At 42.5% G+C, this 20774-nt stretch overlaps 1 long non-coding RNA gene across 1 annotated transcript in view; it reads left to right on the forward strand.

Annotated features, from left to right (window-relative positions):
* Positions 1–20774, forward strand: part of LOC121100763 — a 284219-nt gene that overhangs the window by 55799 nt on the left and 207646 nt on the right. The gene's annotated exons all lie outside the window — the stretch shown is intronic.

Raw genomic sequence — 20774 nt, forward strand, 5'->3', positions numbered from 1 at the left:
GGGGGAACACAAGCAGGGGAAGTGGGAGAGGGAGAAGCAGGAGCCCAATGAGAGGCTCGATCCCAGAACTCTGGGATCACGACCTGAGCCGAAGGCAGATGCTAAACAACTGAGCCACCCAGGTTCTTCTTATCATCATTTATTCTTTGTCCACACGCTACCGCCTCAGGGTTGCCGCCCCTGACCACCTTGTCAACACCAGTCTCACCTTGTGCAGAAACTATCACATCATTCCGCTTTATTTTTTTAAAGAGTTGTTGCTCTTATTATTTTATTCATTTATTTGCTACCCCCCCCCCATGTTTCTCTCAACTAGAAATAAAAGTCGAGGTCACTTTCCATCTTGTTGTGTTCAACCTGGTATCTCCCCGCTAGTGTGTATCACAGAGCCTGGTACCTATAGTTTGCTCAGTAGATATTTGTAGGATCGGTAAAATAAATGTTATATGTCTTGTTCATCTTTCCAGCCATTTCTGATCAGTTCACATTTAAAAGTAATTAAACGCATGAAAGGCTACATACAGTGACCACAAGCAGATTTCAAACAAATGGACGATTCAGAGAACTTTTTAAACGATGTTATTATCTGCATGGGATTTTTTAATGTGCCAAATCTCTGACAAAGAACAGAAGACAAAACTGTTAAAAAGTTGTCAAATACTTTTGCACTGAGGCAGTGGGAGTTTGGAAAGAATAAATGTGATTCTGGTGTATTTTTGAAGTCATGGTTTTTGGGAAAAGGCAGGGATCGAAAACTACAAATGACTAAATATGGCTTTCGGGAACTTGTCATTTAATTGTTTTTTGTCCAATCACTCCTCGCTGTTGAGGCCAGTACTCACAGTGGATTTTCTTCTTCCAAACATTGCACTCAGAAGGGACGATGCTAAGGGAAAGTGGGGGCAGTGCTGAAATAGCCCCATCTAAGGTCCCTGCAGAGCAAGACAGTCTGTTGTAACCTACATAATTTCAAGGAGAAAGTGCCACACTGATACTGAGTGGAATATTTATGTTGGTGTGATATAGCCCTTTTCTAAAAGTTGGGGAGACGTGGAGGATAGAGAGGAAAGGGAAATATACTTAGTGTACTCTCGAAAGAAACAATGCCGGAGTAGGAATTTTCATCTTTGAAATTCTGGCGCCACCCCGTGGTCAATGAATCCTGTTTTAGAGTCATTTTCTTAACCGGTTGTCCTCAAACTTTCTGCTCTGTCTCAGAACCACACTGTGAACTTGTACAAATACCCCACTCCTATAGATTTCAGAATTCTACAGGGGCTTGGGCATCAGAGTTTTGAAAATGAGTTTCCCAGGTAAAACTGTACAATTTTTGGTTTGCTCTTTAAAAAAAAAATAATCACACATCAAGTGGCTCTCCATGGAGGTGTTTCTGGTTGTCTTGCAGTAAGTCTGTCCTAGAAAGAACAACCTGGCCACAGATCACTTTAATTGAGGTAACAGTGTCTGAAAGGAGAAGCTCCAGTAATTCATGGAGATCCAAGATTTGCATGACCATCTCAGGGGCTCCAGAGATTTCCCAGGAGACCTCTTATATAAGGCTTTCTGAGGTGTCCCCAGGACATGAAACTTCACATATGATCGTAGACTCAGAGTAGCAGGTGCGGCTGGGACAGTGATTCACCTGTGCGTGGCTGCCCTCAGATTTCAGCTGTGGCCGTCCTGGACAGTTCCCTGCAGGCTTCCGTTCATTTTAAGGCGATAAGGTTCCCCTTCAAGTGCTTCACCTAATGCCCCAGGATTTCCTTGGGGGCTGTAGGTGCTGTAAGAAACTTTCTAGGCTATGGCATATGCCCAGCTTGGAAGCACAGGGGAGGTTAACACATCTGGGAGCAACTCTAGATCAGTGGGGAGGGGGACCAATGGGTCAATACTCCTGCCTTTTCCGCTTCGGGGTAGGGCCTCATGAAGGGTTATGAAGGGCAGGCTCAGGACTTTATCCCATAGGCAGAAGTGTGTTCGAAAGGAAGAATGGTGGCAGGGAGCATTTTAATTAGGACCTTAGGTCTATTTGTCTTAGGTGGTAACATGGAAGTGGTTTGGGAAGTAAACGGGGGGAGAAACAGATATTAGGAGTTAAGTATAGTTGCTCCAATTTGAAATAAATTGGGACTAAATTAGGCAGAAAACTGAAGTAGAAATTTAAAGTGGGAGACCTGATAGTGAAACCCCAACTCTAGTAGGCTGTTTTCCTCACTGAATGGGTGTGTTACATCATGAAATGGGCTCGGGGTGCCGCTCTCATTGACCTGTTGCTGTGTCACACACCCCCCCTCAAATTTAGGGGCTTACACAAGCCATTTGTTGTTGTTGTTCATAAAGTTGGGCTGGACTCAGTGGGGCATTTCCTCTGCTGCTCTTATCTGCATGTAGTTGTCTTCTGTATGCTTGTTGGTCAGTGTATCAGTCAGGGTTCTCCAGAGAAACAGAACGTATAGGATGTATCTAGATACACATGAGAAGATTTATTGCAGGAATTGGCTCAGGCAGTTTCGGAGGCTGAGAAGCCCCCCAGGTCTGCCGTCTGCAAGCTGGAGAGCCAGGAAAGCTGGTGGCATCATTCCGTCCAAGCCTGAAGGCTGAGAGCCAGGAGCTCCAGTGTCTGAGGGCAGGAGGAGATGGATATCCCCTCAAAAAGAAGGAGAAGCTGTCCTTTCTTCCCCTTTTTGTGCCAACAGATTGGATGCTACCTGTCCGCACTGGTGAGCTCAGATCTCTTCACTCAATCTACCGAATCAAATGCTAATGTCTTCCAGAAACATCCTAGCAGACACACCAAGACATGTTTTACTAGCTATCTGGGCATCTGTGAGGCCGGTCAGGTTGATACAAAAAATTAGCCATCACTATCAGGGACTGCAGCCCAGAGAGCTTGTCTTTGCTCCACACGCTGTCCTCCCCCAGTAGGCTAGCAGAGGCTTCCTCCTGGACAGGCAATAGATCCAGGGGGTGGCCTCAAAGCGGCAAGGCTCTTGAAGCCTGAGCTCAGAGTCACTTTCATCACATCTGCCTCACGGTGTTGGTCAAGCAATCACAAGGTGACCCACTTGTGTGGAAGTAGACTCACTCCCCTGTTGGAAAGAGCTAAACTAATTTAAGACCGCTTTTAATTTACTACAGTGTATTTGAGTAGCCAATGAAATGAACTTTGGGTGTCCTCTCATATCTGGATTTGGATTTGAAACCGGAAATCAGACTACTCATTTGGTGACCAGTCCCACCTCTTCTCTCTTCTGTGGCAAAGATCCCAACGTCCCTATTCCTGTTCCTGATAAACAGTTTAAATCTGTAACAAGTTGAGTCAACCTTCTCTAAGTGGAAGGGTTGAAGGAAAAGCTTAGATTAAAAAAAAATTTCCCCCCCAGATTCACTGGAATCAATTAATGTATTTAAAAAACTGTAGTAAATGTACCTCAAATAAGTTATATTTTAAACTAGTGAAAGTTGGGTGGGTTTTTTTGTGTGTGTGTGTGAATTTGGGTTTTTCGTAAGGGAGAAGAAAATGGTATTTTTATATTCAGAATATGGCACTGATATTTATGAGATTATTTTGACAATTGCCCTAAAAAACATTTTCACAATGGAATAAGAGTAATTTATGCTTTAAATACTTTTAATTTTATGAAGCACTAGTAAAAATTTCTGTATCTTAAATATTATAATTAGCTGGTAGCAGTAGCTTATTAATTTTATAAAATTTATGACATGGTAGTTCACCATAATGGAAATCCAAAAACTTACAAAGCAAGCTTTTAATAACCTGTGTTTAAAAGAAGCAGAAACAGAAGGTGCCTGGCTGACTTTGTCGGTAGTGTGTGTGACTCTTGATCTCAGAGTTGTAGGTTCAAGGCCCACAGTGGGCGTAGAGATTACTTAAACATAAAAATGTCTTGAAAAAAATAAAAAAAAAGAGCAGAAACAGAATGAAAATGCTTTTTTTGGGGAGGAATTGTTTGGTCACATACCATACGGTGTGAGAAAGGGTGTGGCAAAACCTGATCCCTCACGGAGGTGTGGCCTTCAGACCAGTGGTAGAGCTGCATAGGCAGAAGAAAAGGCAAGATTTTGTGAAAGAGATTAGAGCAAAGACAGCCTGAATCAAAATCTTTTCCAAAGGGCCAATTTTATTTTCTTTTGAACCAAGATAGATGTTTCACTTCTGGGCATTTCTTTCCAAGACCCTTTTTCTGGCTTATCTCACAGGGCGCTGTTTGCTACTCCATTTCTCGCCTCAAACAGCTGCTTCTTAATAGTTGACTTCAGGTTATTTCGAAAGGTCATCTTATTCACTGTTTCCTCTTTTGGCTAAAGCTTTTGTATTCTAACGTTGAGCTCCACGTGTCTCAAGTGTTTTTCTCAGAAGGCTGGCTCGTTTGTGTAGATGCTCCTGAAAGAGAGAGAGAAAGAGAGAGGGGGGAAGGGAGGGAGGGGAGGGAGGAGAGAGGGAGGGTGGGGGAGGAAGGAAAGGAAGGAAGGAAGAAAAGAAAGAAGAAAGAAAGAAAGAAAGAAGGAAGAACGAGAAAGGAGAAAGAAAAAGAAAAAAAGAAGGCTTCCGCGTAGCGATGACAAGGAGCAAACTGTTGGCACAAGCAAAAACTGAGATGCGTCTCAGCAAGATCATTTGGAGCAAAAGAAACCAGACACGAGTGTCCACTGTATGAGTCGATTTATGTAAAATTCAAAACCACGGAAAGTTAATGTACCAGAATATGGGTTACTTCAGTAGGTAGTCTGGAGAGTGCGTGAAGAGCCGCTTTTGTGTATGACTTAGGTCCTGGCGACGTTGGTGGGCTTCCTTTGTGAACATTTATCGAGCTGTGCACTTAGGATTTGTGCACTTCTCGATTTCCTTGTTACAGTTCTTTAAAAAGTGGAGCAGTAAAGGAAACACGGTTCTTTTCATTGACTTCAGGGAAATCTGAGTTTGGGTATCTCTAGTGGTTTGTTAAGGAAAGAATCGTTAAGTTGGCAACATTTCTATGTTTTTCAGACTCACGTTTTAGTGCAGTATTGATTTTGATCTCATTGGGTTTCAGTGTCCATCTGAACCACACTTAGGAGGCCACACATCCAATAAGTCAGTGGCATTAGAAACAGTATGAGAACAGTACAAAGCAATGCAAAACATCGCATGATTAGCATTGCAGTGCTGTAGGACTGTATTTTATTGAAAAAACAATTGTCATGTTTCACTAAGCCTAGAAAACCTAAGAGGAAACTGGAAACTAAATATTGATATCACTGAAACCAATATTATCTAGATAAATTCTCTCTCTCTCTCGTTTCCTCAAAATACTATCTAAGACTAAGTCATTTGACAATTCTTGGTTGATTGTTCAGCAGAAAGTTCTGTGTATTTCTTGGAAGGGGAAAAGAAAAGGAAGTCATAAAGACTGGTAAAGTTAATGAAATATTTCACATTTGCCAATAGTCACATTTAAATGTTACTTCTATATTGTTGGCCGACTTCTTTGTTTTCCATAGTGGTATTGAGGATCTCTCACGGTGCCTCTTCCAAGAGTTTTCGATAATAATGGGATGTTGGCCATAATGCCTGAATTCGTCATTCTCTCCTGAAAGTAGAAAGAGTTCAAATGTTAACAAAGACACCATCCTTAAGACTCTGTCCCTTGCATACAAGCTGGAAGTTAGTGGAGAAAACATAGGTTAGCAATGTCAGCTGCTGCTGATGTATCAGGGCTCCCAGTGTAAGGGGTGGAGATGCACCTCATCCTTGGGACTCAGAACTTCAGCTGCACTGAATGTTTGATCCCATCCGGTTGTACGTCTGGTCTCCAGGTTGAGGGATTGAATTCACCTCAACGAACATTTATTGAGGGGAAGTTAACGTACAAAACATTAGGGATAAAGCCAGAATTGGGAGAGAGGTAAATATTTACATCAGATCATAATACAATATAATGCATGGCATTGTATAGAGATATAGAAATGGGTTCACAGGCAGAGAAAAGAAAGCAGCTAACTCTGCTGGTTGCACGAAAGGCTATGGAGGAGGATCTTACAAGAGGAGTGAGAATTAGCCACGTCGACCAGCTGGGAAGGACATTACAGGAATGCACAGAGGCTTGAGTTTCCATGGAGAGAGCAGGAAATGGTGGGAAGTCTGTTATGTTACGCGCTGGGAGAGCTGGGGGTGCTGGGAATGGAGCAGGAATCCCAGGCGAGGTTCTGGGAAGGTCTTGGATGCCCTGGGAAGGAGTTTGGATTTCGCTCGAAGAGCAGTAGAAGGGTTGTAAAAAGGGGAGTAGCACGATCCTCCCTGTGTTTTAGGAGGGTGTAAGGTCAGCAGTGGTGTGGGTGATGTGCCGTAGAGGGGAAAGCAGACAAGAAGGCCAGTTCGGAACTGTTGAAATAATCAACACTTTGAACCAGACTAAAGAAGCAACTTCTCGGAAGGCTGATTTCATCCTGGGTTTACATAAGTTATGGGATGTAGATGAAGGGATACTTTAAGAGCATGAGAACAGTAATGTGGATAAATTTTAATGATATAGAAAGATGTTCAGAAGATATTGTTGAGTAAAAAAGTTTACAAAAACACAAGCAATGCGATTTGGAACAGCCCCCTCCCCCTATCGATGCATCCATACCTCTACAGAGAAAAAAGACAGAGAATATACTGTATGAAAATGTTAACAATAATATTTACTTTCCGGTAGGCCTTTTGGTAATTTGAGGAAAAGCGACACAGATGCCCGATTAAGAATATAGTATGGAGGAGCTCAGACCCTATTGAAACCTAGTGGATAGTCTGGCATTTCAGGAGGAGAGGGGGATTTGCAGAACCAAGAGGAGTAGATAGAAGGGTCAAAAGACACAAATAAAATATAAATAGAAAAATAAAAAATATGAGCACAGAATGTGGAAATGGAGTTATTGAACTGAAAGAGAAGACATGAAAACAATTTTATTTAAAGTTCGTGTTTAAGTTTATCTCTGGATGCTTTTCAAGTTGTTTCTAGTTGTGGAGCCTAAGGATGTCTCTCTGTGAAGGTGATGGTGGTGGTTTGAATGGCCTGTTTAAGGACTTTTCCTTCCAGTTGTAGGATCCCTCATATCATCTGGTTCCACTGTTACCACTATATGAACAGGACTAATGGTCTTATATTACCCCTTGTATTATTTTAAGTATTCTTTTTCTGAGTTTTTCACAAAATAAGATTGTCCACAGATTCAAGATTGATAGAATTGATGCTTTTGGAGAAGACAGCTTACATGCCGTTGTGTGGGGCCAAATTGGTTTTACTGATTCAGAAGCAAACCTCATAGAAGGGTTGGGGTTTGAAGAGGTAGCTATGGGAAGGAGGGGGGATTTAGAACTGAAAGAGAAGAAGAGGAATAGAATCCCTGAGGTAATTTGCAGGGGGATAAATGCATTTATGATGAAAAAGGTTAGTAGTCACACTGCCATTTTTTATTTCACTGTTACAAGAAAATAATGTTCAAGGGAAGAAGGACCAATATTAAGGCGGTCAACCAAGCCCACTTGGGTTTGTATTAAGTGCCTCTGAGGAACCATCTCTTGAAACTGCTCATCCTCCTGGGTCCTCGATGACCCAAGTTCACCTCCTTTGCTTCTTTAGATCTCAGGCCTTGGTTGCTTGGTCTACATATTGATCTCCACCACTCATTCTTTCAACAGTAGTTCTTTCTGGTTATGTAACTTCTCTTTGCTTTGGTCCCTTCATTTTTAAAGGTATAGGGTTAGCTTTGATTGCTTTAAACAATTAAAAATCATGGACCTCTTGAAGCAGGTAAGCTTAGAGCTTTGCTGGTTGAAGTTGGGGTAGAAAGGCTGAGTTCATCTGGCTCTTCTTACTCTCCCAAGTGCTCCCTAAAGGGGCACCCGTGGAGCCAGATTTGAAAACCATGGGACCTGAATCTGCTTCCCAGAGTCAGGAGAGGTTATCGTGGCTTTGAGTACTTAGGGAAAGTAAAGACATGTGTGGAGATGATACTTTGCTTTTCCACATTACATTTTCAGTTGGTTTTCTTCACAAGAAACATTTGTAGATCTGTGGTCCTCTAGTAGTTGGGCACCCAGGATCAGCTCTGATGTTGGAGACAATGAAATGTAGTTCTCAGAGACAGGAAAGCAGTTTTCCAGACCTGCCGCTGTCTTGCTGAGGGGTCTTTGGAAAAATGCCCGGGATCCTCACATCTCATTTCTCCCTCGTTTTTCCATAAAGACCTCTAACTGACTGGAATGTGCATCCTTTTGAGGTTCTGGGAAAAGAAGGAGCTGGTATCGGTCTTTCAAATTGATGTGTTTGTTCTCAGTTGAGTGGATGAGGTTTGAACTCTTCTGGACCTTGATGTGTCTCTGAGAATCTCCTAGGTCGGTAGAATACTCTTAACCACTTGCCTTCTACGGGCTCACGTAAAGAAAATTGTTATTACATCTTTTGTGGAAGGCATTTTCTGCTTCTATTTTGGTCTTCCCCTTTGAGCGTATTGTGTGAAAAGAGGGGAGGATTATCCTCCTTTAAGGGAAAAAGAATCATTTCATCGTTTGGTTGCTGTGTCAGGGGTCCAAGTCATTTCTAGTAGCTGGCCCTTCTCTGACCCTCCGAGTCTGCCGGTTAGCACCGACCGCAGAGAGCTTGGAGGAACACTTTAAGGGAATGATTCAAGGCAGCAGAAACCTCTTATGCCCACAACCTAACAACCTTTCTTGGGATTCATTCAAAAGGCGTATCTCGGACCTCTACTTTGTGGCTTTCGAAGTAATATATCTTCATTAGGACTTAGAAGTAAACATATATTTTTAAAGCTCGAAGAAGGAAGCAATTTGTCTTGAGCACAGATTTGATCTTTAGAGAGAGGTGAACAGCCAACTTTTTTCAGCAAAAGCTAAGGATGATGAATGAAACACCCAGGGCTAGGAAGGCCTCTTCACGGCAGAGAGAGTTATCTTTAGAAGGGTTTTTAAATCCACACGCATCTAGCTACCTGGCTAAGGAGTACCTGATCAGTGACTTTTTCATGGGATTTTTCAGAAGAATAAAACCCCAGTATTATATCTTGCATTTGTGAAAGAGTCGATATCCACAGTATCAAAGAAATATATCTTGCAAATTATAACTCCTTAGAGTCTTTGTTGAAAGAGGGTAAGCGCTCTCCGTCTGCCTGGTGCACTGTCTACAAAATACATGAGGCTTGTCCTTTGGAAACGTGCCATCTAAGGGAGGGCATGCACAATTCTTTGACTTTTCCTTTATATGGGTCTTTTTGTATTTAGACCCTCCTTTTTTTTTTTAAGATTTTATTTATTTTGAGAGAGAGAGAAAATGCAAGCAGAGGGAATAGCAGAGAGGGAGGGAGAGGGACAAGCAGACTCCTTGCTGAGCGCAGAGCCCAACGTGGGGCTTGGTCCCAAGACCCTGAGATCATGACCTGAGCCAAAGTCGAGAGTGCAATGCTCAACAGATGGAGCCACCCAAGTGCCCCTATTTAAACACTCTTGGTATATATGGGCATTGCCATCTTATGAGAGTGTATGCTGGTGATAAGGTTTCTTAAGATGAAGTGTTATTTACCTGCAGAATTAGAGATTTGGTTGATATACTAATCTGTAATTTGAGTCTAATTACAAGGTTTTTACATTTTCATAATTTATTATTATTATTTTTTTAAGATTTTATTTATTTATTCAACAGAGATAGAGACAGCCAGCGAGAGAGGGAACACAAGCAGGGGGAGTGGGAGAGGAAGAAGCAGGCTCATAGCGTAGGAGCCCGATGTGGGGCTCGATCCCATAACGCCGGGATCACGCCCTGAGCCGAAGGCAGACGCTTAACCGCTGTGCCACCCAGGCGCCCCTATTTTTGTTTTTGATTTTGATTTTGCTGGTTTTAACCACTAGGCATTTGACGCTAAACAGACAAACAAACATGACCCCCTTCCCCACCGAAAACCTAAGAAAACAATACAAGTACATAGTACAATTGCAGAGAGTAGTGTGAGAAAACATGATTCACTTTAGAATGGTCTGATTTATGACCTGATTTCATGGAAATCTTAAAAATGGCCTATATTCATATCACACACTTTTCTGTATCCTTGATGTGCATTATTTAATCCTGTAAACAACTCCATGTGACAAGTACTGTTATTATCCTGTTCTACAGAAAAGGAAACTAAGAGAACACAAGTAATTTGGTCAAGATTACCTTGTTAGTCAGTGGCAGGGCTGGTTTTCAAACCTAGCCCTCCTACTGCAGAGCCCATGCTCTTGATGGGGTGCTCTACCATCACAGGGGAATACAGGATGGCCTGCATTTATTGAGCACCTACCATAGCTTGGATTGACAGGAGAAAAGAGGTACAATATCGCCCTATGAAGAGCGTAGTGTTAACCCTGGGATAATACATCCATTGGGGAAACTGGCGTATGTACCAGGATGATTTAATGCCACGTAAGTACACGCTAGGTCTAAATTAATTATTCCCCAGAATATGTAATCTAGAATCATTAAAATATTTAAAAAATTGGAAATTTAAGAGAGTTGAATGAAGATGAGTTATAACTAGCTTTTTTTTTTTTTTTTAAATACAAAAAGGCCTAGGAAAAATACTTGGGTAAAGAAAATGAGTTTCCAGTTGTAGAATCTGTGGAATGATTTTATTTTATTTTTTCCATCTGGGCTAGAGATTCTCTCATTCACTGAACTCATCCCATTCGGTTAGACCTCTTAGTGTTTGTTTTGAGAAAACAACCACTGGCACAAAGTTGATGAACTTCCACACACACACAGGTGTGACTTCTCTCAGCTTTTGGGGGACAGCTGGGTGTAGCCTGGGGGACACCATTATGGATGATGACCCAAGAACCGTGAAGTACACCTCTCAAGGCCTTGGCTTTACATGAACTCCCCCAAACTTAGATACAACCAATTAAAAGGAAGGAATTCCAAATAAATGAAAATTGAGTTTTTATGACTTTTGCCAAATAGGAGCTCCAAACATAAGCGAAATTATTCTACACGTAATTTTAACATTGAGGTTTTGGTCTCAGCTAATATCATCACAAAGTATAGTCTTTGAGTCAGGCAAATAGGGAATTCGGATTTTTTTTTTTTTTTTAAACAAGAGTGTCATTGCTTGGTTTGTGGATTGTCCCTGAAGAATTCCATGCTTTGGAGGTGGGGTCTTAGAGCACCTGAGTCCCCTGTGGAAAGGCAGACAAGACTGGGAGCACAGATAATAGCAGAAAAAATCATGAAGGCCCACAAATCTAAGGAACCTATTCTGAGATTTTAACATGTGTCTGAGTTAAAAGTGTTCGCACTTACAGAGGAACAAGTTCAAATGTTCTTATGTGAAACAAAGTCCCTTTTTTCAAAAGCACCACTGACAGAAGCCGGAGGCTGCTCTTAATCGTCTTTAGGTAGGAAAGGGTACAAGGTACAGGCTTCTCTACACATGAGAAATTTTTCTCTGGACTAGGGCAGGAATGCGCATGGGCACATAAAAAATTTTCTTTTGGCCAGACGTGGGAGCCCCTTTTTAGAAAGCTGTAGAAACTTGGGCTTATTTCATTATCCGCTTTATATATAAAAAGCTTATATATCAAGAATCACTTCAGTAGAAGGAGAAAATGAGGGGACTGGGTGGGCGTTAGTGTTGCCTCACCTGGTTACCTGAAGCCTCTCTGGTCCCTACCACGGACCCTCTGCGTCATGGAATTTCTCCTTTTGGGGGCTGGCTGCTAGCTTGAAGCTTTGCTCTGTGGGGATGGGTGGCTTGGTTTCCATTTTCTTGTTTCTTGCTCATTTTCACAGGTGTCTTCCTTACTTGGTTTCCAATTTTCCTGTCTTTTTTGACCACCGACCTTAATGATCAAGGATCCTCAGACTACTCATGTTTGGAATGTATTTTTCTTTATTGTATAAGCAATACATATTTATTGTAGAAAAATGCAGATAGAAATAGTAAGAATCAAAGAGGAAGGGACAAGATATAAAACCAGCCATAATTATATAATCCAAGGCATTACTCTCAGCCACTTTGTATAGAGTATTTCAGGGTATGTTAGAAAAATAGATATTATCAAAATAGAATCATTTAGAAACTCTTTTAGACTCCGCTTTTCCCGCTTAATATATTAAATATATTCCAATATTATCACTAACCTTTATCAAACTGCTATAAAAGGCTGAATATTATTTTGTTTAATGGCAGTGCCAGAGCTGGTTTAACATTTCCAACGTGGTCAGACAGTTTATTTCTAATTTTTCAAGTATAGACACCACTGTAATGACTACCCTTTTGGCTGCACTACCCACACGATTAATTCTTCAGGATAAATTTCCAGGAGTAGGAGTGCCAGGTCAAGGCATGTTGGAGAATTTTAAATCACTTGGTAGATCACCAAATTGCCCTGTGGAACGTGCGACCCAATTTATTCACCCACCAGCCAAACTTCAGAGCCTGGCGCTTGGCCTTGGCTCCCTTACTTGCTTTTCTGGATACGATTTTCTTTTCTTTTTGAGTCCCCTCAGCTTCCTTTTATTTATTTATTCACTTGTTTGTTTGTCATTTAATTGAGGTTTTTTATGGACATACAGTTGACACACAAGGTTACTTAGTTTCAGATGTACAAATGACATCGTGATTCCACGAGTCTGTACGTTGTGACCCGCTCACCGCAAGTGTAGCTCGCATCTCTCACCACACAACACTGTTACACACTGTTACTGCCAGTGACTGCATCCCCTGGGCTGTCTCTTTCATCCCTGAGACTTACATGGATGTGGCTTTCTGCTCTCCACACCCTACAGATCCCCTCCAGGCCTGTGTGGCGGAAGTCAAACAATACAAAATAAAAAGCAGGCAAGCAGCAAACAAACGTGCAAGGAGGTGGACGTTTAGGTTGAGGGGAGAAGAGATGGTCAGGCACGTTCTGCTTGGCTGAGTGTGTTCTGGTATCGCCCCTCAATGAAGGTTGAACGTGCCGAAGGTTCTTCACACCGGGGCCAAGTGTGGGTCCCTGATCCCCAACTCCTCTGAAAATGTGTACTTTTAGCTTCAGTGCATGTGAGCTTTTTTTTTTTTTTTTTTTTTTCTGGAGAGGTCTGTCATTTCCTTCAGGCTTTCTGAAGTTCCTCTAGGGCTTGCAGGTGTCCCGCAGGAAAGGAATGGTTCAATATATTGGCTTCTTGTCGCATGAAATGAAAAGAGAAGAAAAGAAGGGAAGAAAGAGAGATACTTTTCCTTTACAACGGAAATATTGCTAAGCTTGTATTAGGATGCTCTGAGAATTGCTCTATTATTTTTGAACTCATGATTCCTGAAATCAGGGGAAAAAATGGCTATCCTGAAATTGCCAGGCATTTGCTTCTGTGCTTCCTCTAGGAATGGAGATGGGGCAGGTTGGTCCTCTGTTTTGGTAGGGGTTACTATGCGAGTGAGCCCTCTGGGTCAACAGCCCAGGTCAAACACCTGCCTACTGGCCTTCGTACTGCTCCTCCCAGCAGGGAACCCCCGGCCCAAATGCCAGACATTAGCCAGATGTAATTGTGTAAGAGGGAGGGCCCATGATCATAAAAGGAATGCATGATTGTTTTGTTTTTTAAAGAATTAAGGACAGGGGCGTCTGGATGGCTCAGTCAGTTAAACGTCTGCCTTTGGCTCAGGTCATGATCCCAGGGTCCTGGGATCGAGTCCCACGTGGGGCTCCCTGCTCAGCGGGGAGCCTGCTTCTCCCTCTGCTCCTCACCCCACTCTTGCTCTCTCTCTCTCAAATAAATAAATAAAATCTTAAAAAAAATAAAGAATTGAGGATATTTATGAAATAATTGAAAATTATTAGAATCCTTCCTGCGGGCTCCCGGGTGGCTCAGTTGGTTAAGAGTTCAGTTTTTGATTTCAGCTCAAGTCATGATCTCAGGGTCATGAGAGCATCCCCCGCCCACCTTGGGCTTCTTGCTCAGTGGATAGTCTGCTTGAGATTCTTCCTTCTCCCTTTGCCCCTCCCCCTTCTCTCTAAATAAATAAATAAATACATGCATACATAAATAAATAAATCTTAAAAAAAAAAGTCCTTTCTGGGTGTTTGATGGTATTATGGCATAATGAATAGCCATCTATCTCCACACACACACACACACACACACACAGTTATTACGGTAAATTATATGTTCTGTTTTGTATTTGCAAGGAGATAGCAGTGTCCAGTGGCAAACTCAAAACAGAATTGAGGATGAGTGGGTGAAGGGGAGATGGGAGAGGACGGTCTGATTGTCCAGTGGCTGGGGGCCAGGTTTTTAAGCACTACGGTTGAGATCTGAAAATGGGTTTTATTTCCAGAGCATGCAGAAGTGTGATTCCTGGACTTGAAAACAGACTCTTTGCTTATTTTCTACACTCCCTTCTGCACTACTGTTTGGTACTTCTTGGAATCTAAAACATGAATCCTAACCATCCAGGATTTCTCTCACAAAGTGTAGCATTCATCACTCCCAAAGGCCTCTAACACAAATAGATTAATAATAAGGAAGGATGCTGGTTAAAAAAAGTTCATTAAAACATTCCCATTATGCAATTTTATACCATTTAATCCCAAAGGTATTGGTAACCGAACTTTCCAAAACTTTAAGGCTTTGGGTTGAATGACTTAAGCCACAGTTTTTGGGTTGAATGACTTAAGCCACAGTAATAATAGACTTCGAATACAATAATTGATTAAAAATAAATTCTAAAGAAATGAATGAGTTAAGGAGAGATCTAGAAGGCATGTAGTTTGATTTGAATTATGCCAAGACGATTTTTAGAAACATTACCTCAATTTCAAGTACTGAGAATTTTTAATGATATAATGCTGCCACCTGGTGTTTATGCTCTGTTACTGCAGCAACATTTGTGGCATTGACAAGTAACTGCTTCGGTGAACGGTTAGACAGTAATTATTTGCAGTTTTCTTGGAGCCTAAGTTGAATGTATTTCCCGTAAAACACACATTTTAATGGATCACAGAATCCTTGAATTCCCCGCATAGCATCACGAATGGAAAGTGAGAGATGGGGCATCTGTCACTTATCACTTGCACATTATGCTAACTTCTCTGTTTCAGTTATTAGAGACAAAGCCTCTTTCACAACCATGTGGTGTTATGGCTTGAGCTAACATTTTAATTAAATTGTGTTTGGAGCTTAAAAGGGGAGCTTGGAAATAAATATTTAAAGTGAGAACAATATGGGGTGACGGAGGAGGTCAGAAAATTCTGAAGGGGGCATCACTTACAGGAATAGAATGGGAGCGCTCCTGATTTTTAGCTGTCTTGTATCGGAAGCAATCTCTGTCGCGCCTTGTCCATGGATGAGATTTGCATTGGCCACAGAGATTTTCTTAAAAATTGCGTTAGACTCCAACAATGAAAAAGGATTTCTCAGGTCTTTTGGGAAACAGACTCTCCAGATGATGGGCTGATGTTCCCAGAGATAGGATTGCCTCGGTGTGTGGTGTCCTGTCGGCTCCCGGTCCCACCAGGCAAGTTTCTCTCATGTACCAGCCTGGACCCTGTAGCCATCTCTGTTTGTAGCCCCTGCCCTGCAGCTTCTAGATTTTGGTGGGAGAAAATAAAAATGAAAGCTGTTAGTGCTGGAAAAGAGACCTGAAAATGTGTAATCTGGTCTCTTTCTTTCCAAGAAATGAAAAAGAAAGCCCGACTGCCCAAAGTCACATACTTAGGGAGAGCCAGAGCTGGAGCTTAGGGCTTGTGGCAAGTGTGTGTATTTGCTTGGGGATGGTTTGTTTGTTTGTTTGTTTGTAAAGATTTTATTTATTTGAGAGAGAGAGAACACAAGCAGGGAGGGGAGAGGCAGAGGGAGAGGGAGATGAATATACCCCCTGAGCAGGGAGCCCGATGCGGGGCTCCATCCTGGGACCCTGGGTTCATGACCTGAGCTGAAGGCAGATGCTTAACCGACTGAGCCACCCATGTGTCCTTTGGGGATGGTTTAGATTTCTTGTGAGTTACTGACCCACAAGGTGCCTTACTTGCCGAATTTATACAAAGGTTATAGAGTTGCTTTTAACTTTCTCGAAAAAATACTTAATTTAGCTTTTAACATCCCACATTCATGGCACACGTGAATACAGTAGGACATAAAAGCCATACAGTCTGCAAATAAATGGGATAAGGAAATTCTTGGATATCCTTTGTCTATTCTGTACTGTCCGGTATGGTAGATCCTACCCACATTTGGCTATTTAGATTTATATTTAAATTAGTTGAAATTAAATACAATGCTGTTTCTTAGCCTCACTTGTCTCCTTCAAGGGCTCAATAGCCACATGTGGCAGTACTCCTGTACGGGACAGCCTCGATTTAGAACATTTCCAATATCGTAGAAAGTTCTGTTGGACAGCATTGATGTGGTTAAAGATGTCTTTTTTTTTTTTTTTTAAGATTTATTTATTTTAGAGGGAGAGAGCTGACAGGGGGAGGGGCAGAGGGAGAGGGAGGGAGAGAATCTCTAGCAGACTCCCTGCTGAGCCCAGAACCCCGATGCAGGCTCGAGTCCATGGAGGTGAGATCATAACCTGAGCCGAAATCTAGAGTCAGACGCTTAACACACTGAGCCACTTGGGTGCCTCTTTTCTTTTCTTTTCTTTTCTTTTCTTTTCTTTTCTTTTCTTTTCTTTTTTCTTTCTCTTGCTTTCTTTCTTTCTTTCCTTTCTTTCTTTTCCTTCCTTCCTTCTCTCCTCCTCTCCTCTCCTCTCCTCTCCTCTCCTCTCCTCTCCTCTCTGTTCCTGTAGCCTTATCTTGCTTTTGTGGTAAACAGAATTAATCACAACTACTTAGTGGGCAAGGGTGGGGAATTAAAACTAGGGAATGTTCAGACACTGAAATAAGAAATTTCTGTGTTAAAGAAAGGAATAAAATGCACCAAATGCAGATGGTGCAGCAAGGTGCACTTTGCCCAGAAATGAAGAGCAGTTGGGTGGATTTGGGCTTTTAAGAGCTGATCCTGGTAAGTGGTTTCTCCAAGCTTCATGGCGTTGCTGCGGGTCCAAGTATGCCCGTGTGCAAGTACTTCCGGACAGCCACTGGTAATGCCTGCCTGGTGTCCCGTCTGCCCTCCTTCCGTACCAGCACTGGGGACCTTCCATGAAGTTTCCGTGGGGATCTCAACCTAGGAAATTGCATCCCATGCAAAACGACATAATACTGGGAATAGCTGGATTTGACTCATCCTTTTGGTGGTTTTGGAGAGAGCAGACGTCTATTCCTTTCCCATCATTACCCTGCTTTTCATCCTTCTCTGAGATCCAGTTGCTCATTTTGCCCTTCCATTTCATATACTGTCTCGTTTCCTTCCAAAAACCCATTTTTTTTCTTTGCTAATATTAGCCAGAACCCAATTTTGTTACATTAACCCAAATAATCCAAGCCCACATGATTTTGTTACTTGGATGTCATGGTGGATGGAAATGGCTTTATAGGGTGGGAGGGAAAAGAAGGATTCTTCCAGGAACAAAACAAAAGAAAAAAAAGAATGAAAGAAACCATAAGAACAGTGAGTTTGAGGGTTGCCTGGCTGGGTCAGTGAGAAGAGCATGTGACTCTTGGTCTTGGGGTTGTGAGTTTGAGCCCCATGTTGGGTATAGAGATTACTTAAGTAAATAAAAAGAAACTTAAAAAAATAAAAAGAACACAGTGACTTTGAGTAGATGGTACAAAATTTGTATGTGGTGAGCTGTTGTGAGAAAGGAAAAGGTTTCATTTCCATCTATGATGTTCATATTTGGTCCCAGGAACAGGGAAGAGAACGACTGCCCCATACTTTGCACCTTGTGGCTGATACTCTGCCACTGGAACCATTCTCTTAACTTGTATTGATCTCATTTTAGTTCGAGTCCTTATCCCCTCACACCCAGAGAGGTCCCACAATGGTCTAAGTGCTTTCCCTTCAGTCTGATTCATAGAATTTCCCTACATACACCTCCAGTTTAACTACCCACCAGCATTTGCTGAGAATTGGAAAATCCTCTTCTGTGGGCTCTGGAAAGCCCAGTGTTCATGAGGCTCCTTTGGAGCATGAAGTGAACCAGATTGTATAAGAGGAGATTACTGCCCTTGGGGTCGAGGTATTTAAATGCAAAGGGTAGATTCTGGGCCTGCAGTTTTAAGCAAGCCTGGATTCAGAGAATGGGAGGTTCTTAATGAAGGCTCTGCATGTACTAATGGCTAATCCCCGTACTCCTAATCCCACCAGTTGGCTGGGAGTGTTTTATTTTTTGTCCCAAAGGCCTTCACTGTCTTTTCCTGATCCCTTAAGCTCTCTGAGTTTTATTGTATTTCTGTTGATTGCCAGCATATTTTCTAATGAGGGCAGAGGGGTCCGCAGCAGCCTTGGCTGTACGTTTTTAATAAGCTGTTAGTGGCCGTAGCAGATGTTTCTGTGTTTACACAAAGTGCGGTGGAGTTTCCTATGAGGAGCCAGAGCACAGAGAGGGGAAGCCTTCAAATTCACAGCACACCAGGGCCAGAGGAGGACGTTTATAGGGTTTATCTGAAATCCTGCACCATCAAAGTGCAGTGAGTTTTAGGGGGCGCGGAGCAGTATGCATGCGTTCATAAGGAATTTTTGTGGGTTACAAATATTGGGTTGTGTAGTGGAATCTCATGTTTAGTGACCCTCCAGTTTTATAATTAGTACCCCTTCCTTCCCCCATCTTGATTCCCATCAATTACTATTAAAAAAAAAATGGCACAACAAACCCAACAGAAATCCTACAGGTAGGTGAAGAGCGTCATCAATCCTACTGTTAAGCTTTTGTTGCTGTATTCCTACTCAAGGGTTCCTGCCTTTTGCTTTACTAGTTTGGAGGACTAAGCCAGGCGAGTGCATGCATCCACCGAGCATACGTTGGTGAATTCACAGCCAAACTCACATCAAGGTCTTGAACATCAGTAACTAGATAAATCAGTAAAAAATGGGAGGATTACTTATGCCGATCCACTTTAGGACAAAGAGAAGTTCCTCATCATTCTTTGAGGTTTCCAAAATGAGAGAGTGCCTCCAAGGACTCTACATGGTGATATGAGACTATTTTTAAGGCCCGACATTCATATGTGTGATTCAGCTCCACCTGCTGCTGGAATCAAAGAGGAAATACAATCGATAAACCTAGTCTCGGGCAGAAGCCCAGGTTCCGTGATAGAGAACCCCCTGGAGGTCAGTATTTCTCGTGTCATCAGATGAAGGCCTTGGGCATCCAACGCCCAGATCTCTACCTGTGGTAGGCTGTATTTCTCAGGTGTCCAATCTGTGCCTGGAAGACAGCTGATCATAGACTGTGGTTATATTAATTCTTGGTGCTGAGAACATCTAATGGCATTGGACAAGAACGGCTGCAATATAATGTAATGTTCCTGTCCTCCATTTCATGCTGTACCCGATTTTTTCCCTCCCTGTAACATTGATTGATTCGGTAACGTGGAATGTTTGCTTTCCAGCTGGCAGATCTAATTGTAAATAAACAGCTGCTACCTGCATTTAGACAGTGGGTGATGTTAGTAGGTACAAGAGCGCGCGGTGCGGGATGATTTAAGGGCTGTGCAGTGGAGTGTGTGGGAGGCTGGGGAAAGAGACGCAGGCGGGAGCACGGCAGGTACAAGTCCTCTGTGCTTCAGTCTACTCTCAAGACAAAGTCTTTTAATTTACAGTGAAGTAGGAACAAGGACATAGACGGTGAGGGCCTTTGGTAGCCACGGATATGGACTGAATGTGAGAAAGAATAAAGGCCCTCTGTTATCCAGGAGTGTCTGTTTTTAAAGGATGGAATCAGATAGTGGACTAATTCTTCAGGATTTTTTGCCTGGACAAGGTGGATTTGAAAATTCTGAATAAAAGCAGCAAGAAGATGAATGTGTGGAAGGGAATTCTTCCTGGTCTATGAGAGGATGTAAAAAGAGCACAATACCAGTACTAAAACCACCACGATCTCAGTCCATATCACTGCCTAGTTCAACCCCAAGATCCTCCGATATGGGACGTGGAGCACAGGGGAACAGAATGTTTCCAGAGACATTTAGCGTTTTAGAGTCTGAACAAAAACTTAGGGAGGGTCATCGTGAACATCACTCCTTAGTGTTGGTGTTAGCCAATGTCGTCACGTTGAGTGTCACCTGAGACAAAAGTCCGTAGTGATTGTCCTTTTCTTTGCTCTCCTGTGTGTGGGGGGTCTCATGTGGCCAGTGCCTGCCCATCACTATTGATGTCAATCTCTGTCCCATCTTCCTTGAGTGGACGTGCCCCTTTCCATGGCTCAGAATAATCTTAAGCATACCTCGTTTTACCTCCCCTTGTACCTAGACTGGACAGTTAAAAGATGGATGTCAGTGTGGGAGGGAAATTCCCCATGGCTAGCCAAGGAGGGACCAAGAAGCCACCAAATGGAGCCAGGTCAAGGCATCCTTCTGAGCAGTGGGAGTCTGTCCCTCTCCATCAGTTCGTCCACCCCCCCACCCCCCGTTGGCCTCTCTCTAATAAATAAATAAAATCTTAAAAAAAGAAAAAACGTCAACCCACAAATTCCCTGGAGGGAAACTGTTTTCTTCCATAAAACATTTTTTATGGGGGAGGGAGGATGGGTAGAGGAAGCCTACTGGTTATCTCTTTAATCATTGAAACCCACCAGGGGGGCATTTACTATTATCTGCATTCAACAGCAGACCAACCTGGGCCACTAGAGACCAGTAACTTGCCCATGGCTGCAGAGCTAAC

This window comes from Ursus maritimus, unplaced genomic scaffold, assembly GCF_017311325.1.
Source record: "Ursus maritimus isolate PB19 unplaced genomic scaffold, ASM1731132v1 scaffold_5, whole genome shotgun sequence".
Lineage (NCBI taxonomy): Eukaryota > Metazoa > Chordata > Mammalia > Carnivora > Ursidae > Ursus > Ursus maritimus.